General features: G+C 42.5%; 1 protein-coding gene across 1 annotated transcript in view; it reads right to left on the bottom strand.

The window, feature by feature from the left end:
• grik5 (glutamate receptor, ionotropic, kainate 5) overlaps nucleotides 1–12,348 on the bottom strand; it is a 163,959-nt gene that overhangs the window by 128,033 nt on the left and 23,578 nt on the right. Inside the window, exon 4 of the mRNA XM_041793374.1 lies at nucleotides 9,386–11,412. The gene's annotated coding sequence lies outside the window, so the exon portion shown is untranslated. The remainder of the gene's footprint in view (nucleotides 1–9,385; nucleotides 11,413–12,348) is intronic.

Below are 12,348 nucleotides of genomic sequence, written 5' to 3'. Positions count from 1 at the left end.
TCTAACAGAGCTGATCTGAGTCCTACATTTATTAATGATGAGCTTCAGAGAGCAGTGATACCTGTAGATATCATGATGAGTGCCATTATTACGCCGTCAGGCACGCTACAGCTCAGCAGAATCCTCAGTGAAACATTAAAATGTAAAATAGACTCACTAGACCAAGGCTGACATTGCTGGTACCTGAACGACGTTTCTCCTACAAAAGCAATTACATAGAATAGCTTTAGAGTGGATGAACAGTGTAAGACTGCTCTAGCCGGTACTGTAATAAAAGACATTGCCCTTCAACTAAAGTCACACTGACTATTCATAGGATTTTCAAATGTATTAAAACGACTCCCTGAACAAAAATACATATCATCTTAATCTGCTATCATTCCGTCTCTTATGACTGACATAATGAAATCTAAGATCAGAACATCCACCCTGATAATGAGCCATTACGATCCTATCTCAAAATAAAATAACATGGAGATTAATCCAGTTTTTCTTATTTTGCAGCGTGACCCCCTCAAGGGGTCTGCAGACGGGTTTGATCAGTGATTGCAGTGTGACATCCCCTGCTGAGACTCCATTTTATAGCTGCAGGCTTTCTCTGCTTATTCACTGATTAGATTATAAGGTGCGCTCTTTCACTCTGAAATTCATCCTCTGATCTCCTGAAACATGGCCTGACACCACTTGACTGATAAATACGCCATGAGGCTTGTAAAGGTTTGACTGCTGAAATGTGTAAACAGTGTAGTAAAATGCAGTTCTGTTTGAAGTTTTAAAACAATTATACTTCCAGAGAGGAGAAAAACTATTTTATGTTTGCCATTAAAAGTATTGACTCTCTGCCCAGCCTAATTAGAAAAGAGTTTTCTGCTCTGTTTTAATTATTTTATCCTGTGATTTAATGCTAATTCTGCCTGCAAACTAGCCTTCCCCCGTGGTGTAATAGAGGCTGCATTTCATTGAGTACAACGAGCAAACAAGGCACGCTGGACCAACCACAGCTGAAGCTTAAAACATGATGAGCACGGTGACATAAGCAAGACCCTCTGGTAAGAAAACAAGAAATTGACATAGACTTAATGAGCAGTCATGCCACCATGAAAACAACACGCAACTCTACCCAGAATGCCGTTCGCCAGCCTTGCCATATTCTCTCGGGGACAGGTCCTGAAATGACCTCAAATCAAGCCCATCAGCCTTTGTCACTTGTCACAGTCACACAAGGCAGCGGCAATGTAGCGCTGAAACGTTAGAGCTGCGACTGTGTGAGCCTCGGCCAGCTGACTGATTAGGACAGAGCGGGTCAGGACGGATCACCTGAGCCTCACACCACATTACAATTAAACTGATGGAACACTGACCTTTTCTGCTAATGCTAATGCAGCAGAGTGTCACTGCTGCAGTAAGTGCCATCCTGGGAGTATCTACTGGAGCACTAAATAACCAGAAATACACAAAGCAGCTACAGTAACAGTACACAGATGCTCACACTTCCACCCGCCTCACACACATTACACACATTGCTTTTATCTTTTTGCAATCCAATCTTAATGACTCCATTAACCGAGAGGCCATTAGCAGCATTCACTTTATGGCCAGCCAAACAGCCCAGCCGGGAGCACATTACTGAAAGGGCATGTGTGTCCTAATGTCCACTCCTTGTCCTCCTCACACACACACACACGTTCATACACTCACTCACTCAATCTTTTCCCCCAAGGCCGGCAAGCCTAAAGCAAGCAGGAGTGGACGAACGACTAAGCAAACAGGGACATTTTTTGTGCTCCATTAGGCAATGAGGAGCAAAGGTTTAGTGCAAGGCTGCAGTGCCTCGCGCTGGTGGTCAAGCGGAGGAAGATTGAAGGCAGAGGAAGCTGAAGTGCTGCTCGGTGTTAGAAGAGATCTCATATCCTGAATTAGCCTGACTCGCTTTGGAGCACGGGCTGAAAGAGATACTTCAGAGGTGACCTGCCATGAAAGAAGCATTATGAAGCATGATTTCAGGAGCAAATCAGAGTCCCCAGATGGAAAAATGATAAAACCAGTGTGAAGCCATCCCACTGTGACACTAAAAATGTATATATTCCAACCTTACCTTAATTTAAGAATGCACAGCACAATATACAGTGCATTCACAAAGTATTCAGACCCCCTTTTTAAATTTCCTTATGTTGCAGCCTGAAGCTACAGTTGAAAAAAATAGTGGTTTTTAGTAATAAAAGACAAAAAGAAACAGATTTTCAGGCTTCCTAACATCAAATAGTTCATCTTAATCATTATTATTAAACCAGAAGTGTCTGCAGAGATTCTGCACACCAGCACTCGCTCTCATTTGATCACAGTTAGCTGTACACTCGCACGCTTTCTCTAACTCCACTAGCAGCATCTTTGGGCTTATATAAGTGTTAATCTTACTTCAAAACTTCAGTACTATTAAGCTTAAGAATAAAGATATTGTACTGCTTAAAACATGTGGTATCGAAAAAGTATCAATCTAAAATTTGACAAGCTTAGCCACATTGGAAATGCTATCTCAAGCCATTTTGCAGTAAACCAGCAACAGACAAAGAGGTGGAGATGAGAAAGGCTTATGCCTCCTAGCAAACAGCTACAACTAGAGATGCACCAATTGTGAAAATCAGGAACAATATGATTTCTTCCCACATTTGACCATGAAATCAGATAAGTGTTCAACAGGTCACATGTTCAACCCTTTGATTCAGCAGCTACATACGCCAGATGCCAGCATTAAATTGATTGGACACAACAGATAAATATGGCCAACTGATGTATTCATGGCATAATTTGGCCAAAAGCCTATGTCTGTCAGCAGGAGCTGATGTCAGCTGAGACCAGTGTTATATCAATGTGCATCCCTAGCTACAGCCCACCCGCCAGTCATATCAGCTACAGCTGGAATTATAAACAACTATTTGCCTTAACACCCCCTCCATCCTCCTCCCTACAGTGTGTGATCAATGATGAGTTCTTACAATATTCATTTATTGAGCAAGGCTGTAAAAATGTTTACATGCTATAAAAAAAGGCAATTTATAACGATTTTATGCACTTTCTAAATGTTTTTTGTACCTTGCACTTGTCTTCATTTTTCAACACGGGTGTAACATGTATTTGCATATGTGTACATGCTTATGTGCAGCGTTTACATGTGGATATTCTAGGTTTGCATTTACAATAAACAAAATCCATATTGTGCAATAAAGTCTTGTAACTATATTTCACATTCTTGTTTTAGATTAAAAAAAGTCACTGTGCAAAAATATGTTTATCTTGCCACCAAAGGTGTGCACAGGGTAAAATTATCATCATTATGTTTATTTATTTCATTATTGTCAGTCCCCTTTTTCTTATATTTTCTTATTAATTGATGACCTCTGTCCAGATCTTTGATCTACTATACCAACCTAATTGCTCCAATGGGTGATCAATAAAGTCCATCTTATCTTATCTTATCGAGCCCACCCAATTCTTTAATCAGCTCTTTCAACTAAGATACAGTATTTGTACAATAATTTAATTCTATCAAATGCCAAATTAATATAAAAGTAGTCTCATCTGCATGCATCCACACCACTTTAAAGCAACGATTGATTGAAAAAACATCAAAGTACATCTGAAAAATTGTTTGTTCTCATTACCTATTATCTTTATAAAAAGACTGAAAGTTCACCTCTACATCAGAGTGCAGATAAAGAAATAGCTGCTGATCATGTCTGAAGAAAGGAGCATCTGTTGCTACAGAGCTGTAAAATGATTAATGAGGCAAAGATCTGAAAACATGCTCCTGCCTTGACAATGAAACAAGTGAGGAATCATCAGGAAATGATATTGTCAACTAGCAGTATTAAAGGCGAACCAGCAAATAAAATCTAACCCAGCGATTAGACAGTCTACCCCTGAGGGACGATGGGATCACTGATCTGAAAAGACCTGACTTGTGCAAACAGGGGAGATAGGAGGCTGGATGTGAGAATTATCTCATGAACCATGCAAGTTTCTGCCACAATTTAGACCAAGTGGAGTGAAATGATTGTACACTACACTGTACCAACACACAACGCTGCTATACTTAAAAATGAAGATCAAATGGCAGAAACTGGCTCCCGATAATTTGGCACATCATCTCGATATTGCCTTTCTGTTTCTGCATGTCTGGTCACACAGAGCAGAGGGCATGTGATTCAACATGGATGCTTTTTGACCGGAGCTGTACTGGTTCTGCACGGTGACTCACACAGTTATTTTGTGGCTATGGGGCTCAGCTGGGGGACGGCTCCTGGTCAAAGTTCATTTCGTTGTCAGTGCAGCAAGTATACTCGCTGACATGTACATGAAGCATCCACTAGATGACAAATGTGCTGCACGGGAACAGAAAGCGAAATGGATGGTTGCCAACTTGCAGTAGTTTGAGGCTGTTTTAAGCTGCATGTTTGTGATGTGTGTCATATTTCATTGATTTCGTTTTGTGCCCTCCACTCTGCTCCGGTTTGTTATTTGTTTTTTTTATACTATACTATCAAATGCCTCCTGCTCAAAGCTGAGCTTTAGCACTGCAGGCAAATGGGTGCTCCTGCTGAGAGGAGAGTGGAGATGCTATGTATCTCATAAGGGGGCTTGAGCCCAGACGCATGCTGACATTAGCAAACTGCACTGGAATCAGTAGGTTTAGAAGGTTGTACTTTACTTCCACTGAGCAGGACTGGACAGCGGTTTCTGCTGCCAGCTTGTTTTTCCTCTCCTCCCGAGGGGGTGGTAGACCATTTATCAGCTACCAGAAGAACATGTATCGATGTGCAACACAGCCTGGGAATTCAGCTTTTATTACACTTTAAACTGCAAGGTCAACTTGGCAGAAATCCGTGTCAAAGCTGTCAAGCGTGGAAAACATGAAACAAATAGCCCACGCAGAGGATGCGGTGTAAAACATCAAGATAAGGGGCGGACGTCTCCACATGAGAGCTTTGGTTTATGTTCACACGTATGGGATGAGATAATATACGGAGATATTTCCCTGTTTATGATTTTTCTGTCCCTTTATACAGTACAGTGACACTTTAACAACTGAAAAAGATAAGTTCAGTTTAAATTTACGCTACATGATTCAACAAACTGACAACCTATATCCATCTGATGCATCTGCTTGGTTTCTTGTGTTTAATTCTAATTTTTTCAGGAACTTATCTTGTGAAACACCACAGCAGCTCTAGTGCTTTAACACAGCGAGAGCAGAGAAGCCATGTTGAGAAGCATGGGCCCTTTGACAGTGTAATGTTGTCACTTCTGTCATGCCTTTGATGCCATCATATGCCACTCCTCCTCTCTTCCCTGGCTCTTATGACAGTGACAAAGGGGATCGGCAGCAACGTGTTATCAGTGTGCAGCTGCAGTAATCGTATTATTTAGTAATCTTAATTCTGAGAGGCTGACCAACAGTGTGAACAAAGCAGGGCCTTTGCTAAGCCCATCAGAGTGCTCCCATGGAGCAGAGGTCTTTTCCTGCTCCACGGCCCCTTCAGGCCCACGCATTCCCATCTTGCGCTGTTTCTCACCCTCCCTCCCTTGCTCCTCTGTGTGTCTTCCTCTCTCTTCCTCCTCCTTCTATCTCCAGAATGCTTTCCATTTTTCTCTCTTTCTCCCTTTCTTTTTCTTTTCCCTTTTTTTTTGCACCCTCCCAATCTTCTCTGTCTCTGTAACGGTCTGAGCTGGGAGTTTGTGTAATGGCGTTATTCACAGTTCATTGGTCTGTTTGAAGGGACTATCTTGATTGAGCGTCTCCCGGTGCAGGGCCTGGTGACTGTGGGAGTGTATAAAGATGTGGATGTGTCCGCTGAGATAGATGGGCTCAATAATATGCAGGACATTGCAGAGACTGGGTCTGGGGATAGGGGTTCTTCCGAGGAGACACATAGAGAGATAAAAGGAGGCTGAAATGATATGCAGCCAGGGTGTGATGCTCAGGGCATTAAAACTCAAAATGGAGGCAACAAAGAACTAGTCAGAGAGTCATTCTCATTAGCTAGTTCCCCCTCTTCAGTTGTACCTCCCCACCCCCACCACCAGAGTTAATTTCATCAACTACAACTATGACTATAAATGTTCACTTTTACACAAGGAAGATAAGACTGAAGTATTATTTGCACAGGACTTGTTTTACCTGTGGACCTCTGGTCATTTGTGGATCACACCCTGACATCAGCGTGTGGTACGCAGCATTTGCACAGGACAAGAGAAGTATGAAATGTACTCAAATTTACAGATTTTTCTAAAGGAAAACATAAGGGTGCTGCATGGCTGCAGCAATGAATGCACAGTGAATTCTGATTTCTAAAATTCATACAAAAAATGCAATGTTCTGTACATTGAGTTCTGCAGGTGATGTTTCCTTGATGTGACCTATACTGTACATACTGTTAACAAGAGTTTCAGATAGAGATTTCAAAATGTTGGATCAACCTAGAAACAGGCAAAGAGTTCAGAGGAGGTATGCTTTAGGCCTCCCAGCAAAAAGTTAAAACACATCCACCTGTCAGTCAAAGACTCATTACTACAGAAGATTATTACCCAAGATTCTTTTTTAGCTGATCATATTTGCACAGGATTAGTATTACCTTGGGACCTCAGGTAATTTGTAATAAGTGTGCTGTATGTCTATGTTTTAAATCCTGTATGAAGTGACTATGTCTAGTGATGACTATCAAAATCGGGTACCAACATGGTACCAGTACCAACACATCTGATACCTACAGACCGAATTACAACACCAAAATTGATACATCATTTCAATACCCTGCCACCCCAATGCGACCCCCTGCCACCCTAAATGAATGGCAAGAAAATTTGTATGGAATTTGTGTGATTTATGTGTTATGTTACACTGGTTTGCTTTTCTTCTCCCATATTCGACTGGCATCTTATAAAGATATTTCTGTGAATCAGTTACTATACCCAGACAGCTTTTAGTCTCCTGCTTTCTTTCAACACACTTTTTTCTCTCATACGCATCTATTCAGGCACCATTTAGGCATCAGCACCGTATATAAAGTTATTGATTCAGCACCGGTATCAGAAGAAACCAGAATGATACCCACCCCATCCATGTCTGTGGTTTGTGGAGTAAAATAACCTCCCATATTTCAGCACACACAGAGGTCCACAGGTAATTCTAATCCTGTGTGAACCAGCATCTCTGTAATATTGGGCTGTAATTATGTTTTATCACGGTCTGTGCAGCTTTTTCTGTTGCTTTTTCTGATGACAGAGGCTGTGTAGGACATTGTTAACGAAGTTTTGACACATATAGGTTATAAATAATGCGTCTCTTCCAGTAAACGTCAGCTTATGTGTAAAACTGGCTTTATTTTACCTAACTTATGTATTTAAACAGGCTGCACAGCGACACAGGGACTAGCGCTGTTGCCTCACAGCAAGGAGATTTCTGGTTCACTTCCTGGACCGTAAGCATAACTGCGTCTTGAGAGAAAGAATAAATGCGCTGCAAATACACACAGACACTGAAATGTACACACACACACACACACACACACACAATGGCTGAGCACTCTTGGAAATATGAGCATTACTTTTTCCTCCTCGGGATAAAGGACGAAAAAGAACAGGGGAGTAAACTTTCCCACCACTGAGAACAATTATTTCAACCTCACAAAGTACAGAGTTTAACAACACGCTTCAGCTAAACTAGTTTCCAGAGAGTCAGGCGCTAAAACACCGCTAACCCAGGTACAGATCACGTTAGCACAGCAGACCAAGGAGGAGCCACTCCATGAAAAACAACCAAGACTTGATTTTAAATCACTGCAAGCTGAAGAGTGTGTCACTAAGGAAGCACTAAACAGACTGATAGAGGGGTATGTTGTTGAAGACTTGCTTCTGATATAAGCTGTAGAGTCCGCTGCCTTCAGAGAAATAGTGAAAAAAAAAAGATAAGACGAGAGATAGGACCATCATGTAGAAATGCATTTAGAGAGCAGCTGGGATTTAATACACTGTCAATAGAGTACAGCTATTTCAGACTTCTTAAGCAGTGTACTAATGCTTTAAAAGTGTCAAAAGTTGAGAAACATTTCTACTGTGTTCTATTGTTCCACCACTTTCCAGCATAATGATAATGGCTACAATGTATATGACATTAGAGTTGTTTCCTCTCACACTGCCACAACAACACAAATGAATGTGATGTGTACAAAAATGAGGATTGAAGCAAAAAAAGTAACACCTGAGTTACTTTTCAAAGTAACTAGTTGCTTTTACAAAGGAGTGACTCAGTTGTTTTTTGCAAGCAGTAACTAGTAACTGTAACTAGTTACTATTTTTCAGTAACTTTCTCAACACTGTTTGTTACAAATTAAAACAAAATCCATCATCTGAGGTTATATTGTATGCTTTGTCAGTTTGAAGAGTCATCTTGCCATGATCACAGAGTTAATGTGATCATAGGCTGGTGCATGCTAATAATCTCTGAATTCATTGTTTTTTCAGTACAACTTGCTTAAAAAAAGCCTAAAAACGTTCATTTTCATTTTTAGATTCATTTAGGCTGCCAAAGGGGTGCAGAAGGAACCTGTCACAGTTTTTAACTGATCTGCAGATTAGGTAAAGGGTTTTTTGTTTGCTTGTATTTAATCTTTTAAATCTGGGTGACCAATTGATTGTTTAGTGCCTTAGTGTAATTTCAGTCAACCAGGTTTTTCCTGAGTTAGCTACAGCCCTAGTATTTAATAGGATGGGAAATTATACACCTAGATAAAACACTAGTTATTAATTCAGACTGAACTAATATGTTTTTTAGTTTTCATCAACTAAAAACTAGAAAAAGTATAGAACTTAAAAAATACTAAAATGTGACTAAAACCCATTTTTAAACTAAAGGCTAAAAAGCTGCCAAAACTAACACTGCACTAATGCCTCCCCCTTTCCCTCCCCTATAATGAATGCCAGTACACTGAAACACAACCAAAAAAAAAACTGCTCTGAAAGCAGAAAGTCACCACTAATTAGTTCAAATTAACCTCAGGACCGATGTGTAGGCACACATACACACACACTGCCACACATAAAGGCTCCCCCTTTCGCCTCTCTCTGACACCACTCTGATGCTGTTGTAAGCTTGGCTGTAAGATCAAAATCTCTTTCTTTGGCAGACGCACACACATACTCGCACACTGACACTGCCTCTAGCAGGGGGAGCACAGGAAAGCAAATCCGCTGTGAAGACACCATAAAACCAACACTGCAAAAAGACAGACCACATCTGTGTTTGTGCATTCATGAGCTGAATACACGTTAATGACAGGCGGCGCACATGTAAACACAGACACATGAGGAAGAGAGAGAGAGTCCTACTTACAGAATGAATCAGACGTTATCAGAAGCGCTGTGCCATATTATCGCTGTAGTGGTGAGTCAACACAGGCATTGAGAAGTGAGACCTAAGGGTTTCAGCACTTCAGTCGAGGAGGAGAAGGGTGGGTGCCAAGGGGAAGTCAGAGGGGTCCACACTCTGTCATTTGGGGGCTGAGGACATACAGGGGGAATCTGAAGGATTCCAGTGTTTATACTGAGATGGAGAAAATAATCCCTTTAGGACAAGGCAAGAAAAAAATCGACACTTGATGAAAGGAGAGGTTCAATTCTGTCTACAAAGAGAATGAGGAATTGATTGGGCCGGTGTTTTTCTTCTCTTACTTCGAGGAGAAAAAAAAGCAAGAAGCAAAGAAATAACAAGAGCCCACCTTGACAAATAAGAAAAGAAATGGGGTGAAAAATTAGTCAATCACAACAGGGCTCCACCTTTCCTTTTACGCTGTCTTTTTCTGCTTTCCCTCTGTCTGCCCACCTCTTGTTTTCCTCAGGATTGTTAGGGGGGATGGCTTGTGTTTTTTGGGGGGGCTATGAGCAGAGGAACGCTGGCATCAGAAAACCAATCACCTCGCCAGACGACGAGAGAACATAAAGGAGTAAATGACAAGCAGATGAAGGGGAGGATTTCCGACACCTGCTCTCTCCCTCTGTTTCTCTGCCTCTCTCTTCGTCTCTCTCTCCCCAGCCTGTCTCTCCTTCCCTTTCTAGTAACAGCCCCCCTCCCTCGCTGCCTGTTTTCTCAGAGCATGGGCTCTTGACTGAGGTGGATGCAGATGAAGTGAGATCCTCCACAAGCTACAAACACAGAGCTGCTCCTCTTGTCTCCTCCTGTCTCTGCTTTCTTTCCTCCTCTCTGTCTCTTCCTTGCAGGCTGCATAGAATGACAATGAATCGCACGCCGTCTACTGTGCCGGCACTGGATGTCTGCCTGGCTCTCTGCCTGACACTTGGAAGAGGCTGTGTTTACCTGTCTTCCTCTCTTCCTGTCTGTCTGTCTCACCAGCCTCAGAGCTTGTCTGTCACTTGGTATAGCTGTCTGTTTACCAGGACATCTTTCAGTCTGTCTTCCTGCCAAATGCTAAGATACAAACCAGGCAAGTGCAGAGGGGGGGCATAAGCCTGCTCTCCTGCTCAAGTGCCCCCCCTGGTGTAAATCCTGACCCCTCCCCTGCCCATTGCGCTAACTAGCCTCCAACACAGCAGAGACAAATAAAAAGACACCAAATCTCCAAGAGGATTACTTAAAATCCAAGAAAATTCGCTATTTTCTTTGTAATTTGCCGCCTTCTCTATTTTCTTCCTTTTCTCTACCTGTTTCTCTCTATTTCTTCTCCTTCTCCTCCGTTCCCGTCTCCCTGCTCGTTATCTATTCTGGACAGTCTGTCCCTCCTCTCACACCGTCACCAAGGGGGGATGAAGAATGGTGCGGCTTCATAATGTATTGCTCCACAATGTGAGAGAAAGATGGTAGAAAAGAAAGAAAAGGAGGGAAATATGGGATACAGAGATGGGGTTTGAAATTGTTCCCTTTAAAAAAAAACTCCTCCCCCACAACAAATCAGAACAAAGAGCGTCTCAAGGGGGGATTTTCAATTACTCGCTTTTGCCCACAAGCCAATCTGGAAAAGTGGCCCGGCTCCGAGGTGTGCACAAAAGTGTCGTAATCTCGATGGGATATCCAGGCGATAAATCCGGACATGTCCAAAAGCTCCATGCCACTTCTCAAGCATCACTGCAGCTTATTTCATTTCAGATGAAATCCAAGGAGCTCAATCTGATGCTCAACAGGTGGACTAGTTTGTAAGTCAACTTCTATGATTTTTTTTAACTTCCTGTTTAGACCTCCAGGGATCCTGTCTGACTTCAGCTCTGCAGGTTCACTCCACGGCAGGATGGTTCAGGCTGATTGCTGACAAAGCTGGAGGCGGACGGGTCTGGAAAGTAAGCCGCTGGTGGATCTCTGCTTGTGCCCATGCTGTCCATTTTGGTGTCCATCTCTATGAGTCTTCAGATCTGTAAGTAGAAAAAGAACATAGTCAAAGTAGAGGTGAGGGAGAGAGAGTGCATGGAAGGTTAGCATGGTGACATTTGTGTCACTCTGCCTTATCGCGTACGTCATTCTCCCCCTCGTCACGCTCGACCCTGCCTGTCGTCCTGCTGTCTATTCCGTCCTTGTCACTCTTCTCAGACTTTGCTGCTTGTTTGTTCCTTCCTGCACTTCACTCACTCTGTGATTTGATCCTTTTACTCTTTCCCAACAAGCTCATTTTCAAACACTCTCCCCCGTCGCATCGCTCTGCTATTCCCTCTATCAAATTTTAAATCTGCACCCAGCCTGCTTTCATCCAATCATTTCTGCTGTCTCTTTCTTCAAATCAAAGCTAGCTGTCCATCACACTGCACAGTTTCCAGCACCAGAGGCATGCGAGGGAGCACACTGAAGGACTGCAAGAGATCTCTGACTGGTCAAAATGCCTGAGGCAGGAGAAGGACTGCAGTCTACAGTCAAAGTAATGGTCAGGTATAAGTAGTCACACTTGACAGGGCGGGCTAGGGATGTTTTTTTCCTATAATTTAATCCAGCATTCCCACTTGGGAGAAAGAGAGAATTTTTTCCTGTTATGATGTACTAGAGCTTAACATTTGCTGTGGCAGAGGTGCATGTGCCTAATCCACTTGGGCGTCCCTTAACACACTGACAGTCTGATCCACTTTGTGCCCTGTTGCCCTTTCGCCGCCCTCTTTGCTGCCAGAGGAGGCAAACGAGAGACATGAGAGCTGCGCTGAATTAAAAATAATGACACCAAATCTTCTCTAAGGTAATTGGAGGAAGCATTTGGGATTCAACACCATATTTGTAGCATGGACTGTTTGCTAACTGTGAAATGCTACTAACTGCCTTATGGTAATGCTAGCTTGTCACTCAAGTGAAGCAGCCGAGGCACTGCT

This window comes from Cheilinus undulatus, linkage group 8 (genome assembly GCF_018320785.1).
Source record: "Cheilinus undulatus linkage group 8, ASM1832078v1, whole genome shotgun sequence".
In the NCBI taxonomy this organism is placed as follows: Eukaryota; Metazoa; Chordata; class Actinopteri; order Labriformes; family Labridae; genus Cheilinus; species Cheilinus undulatus.
The sequence above is the reverse complement of the archived record's forward strand: the minus strand, read 5'-3'. Positions and strand labels throughout refer to the sequence as shown.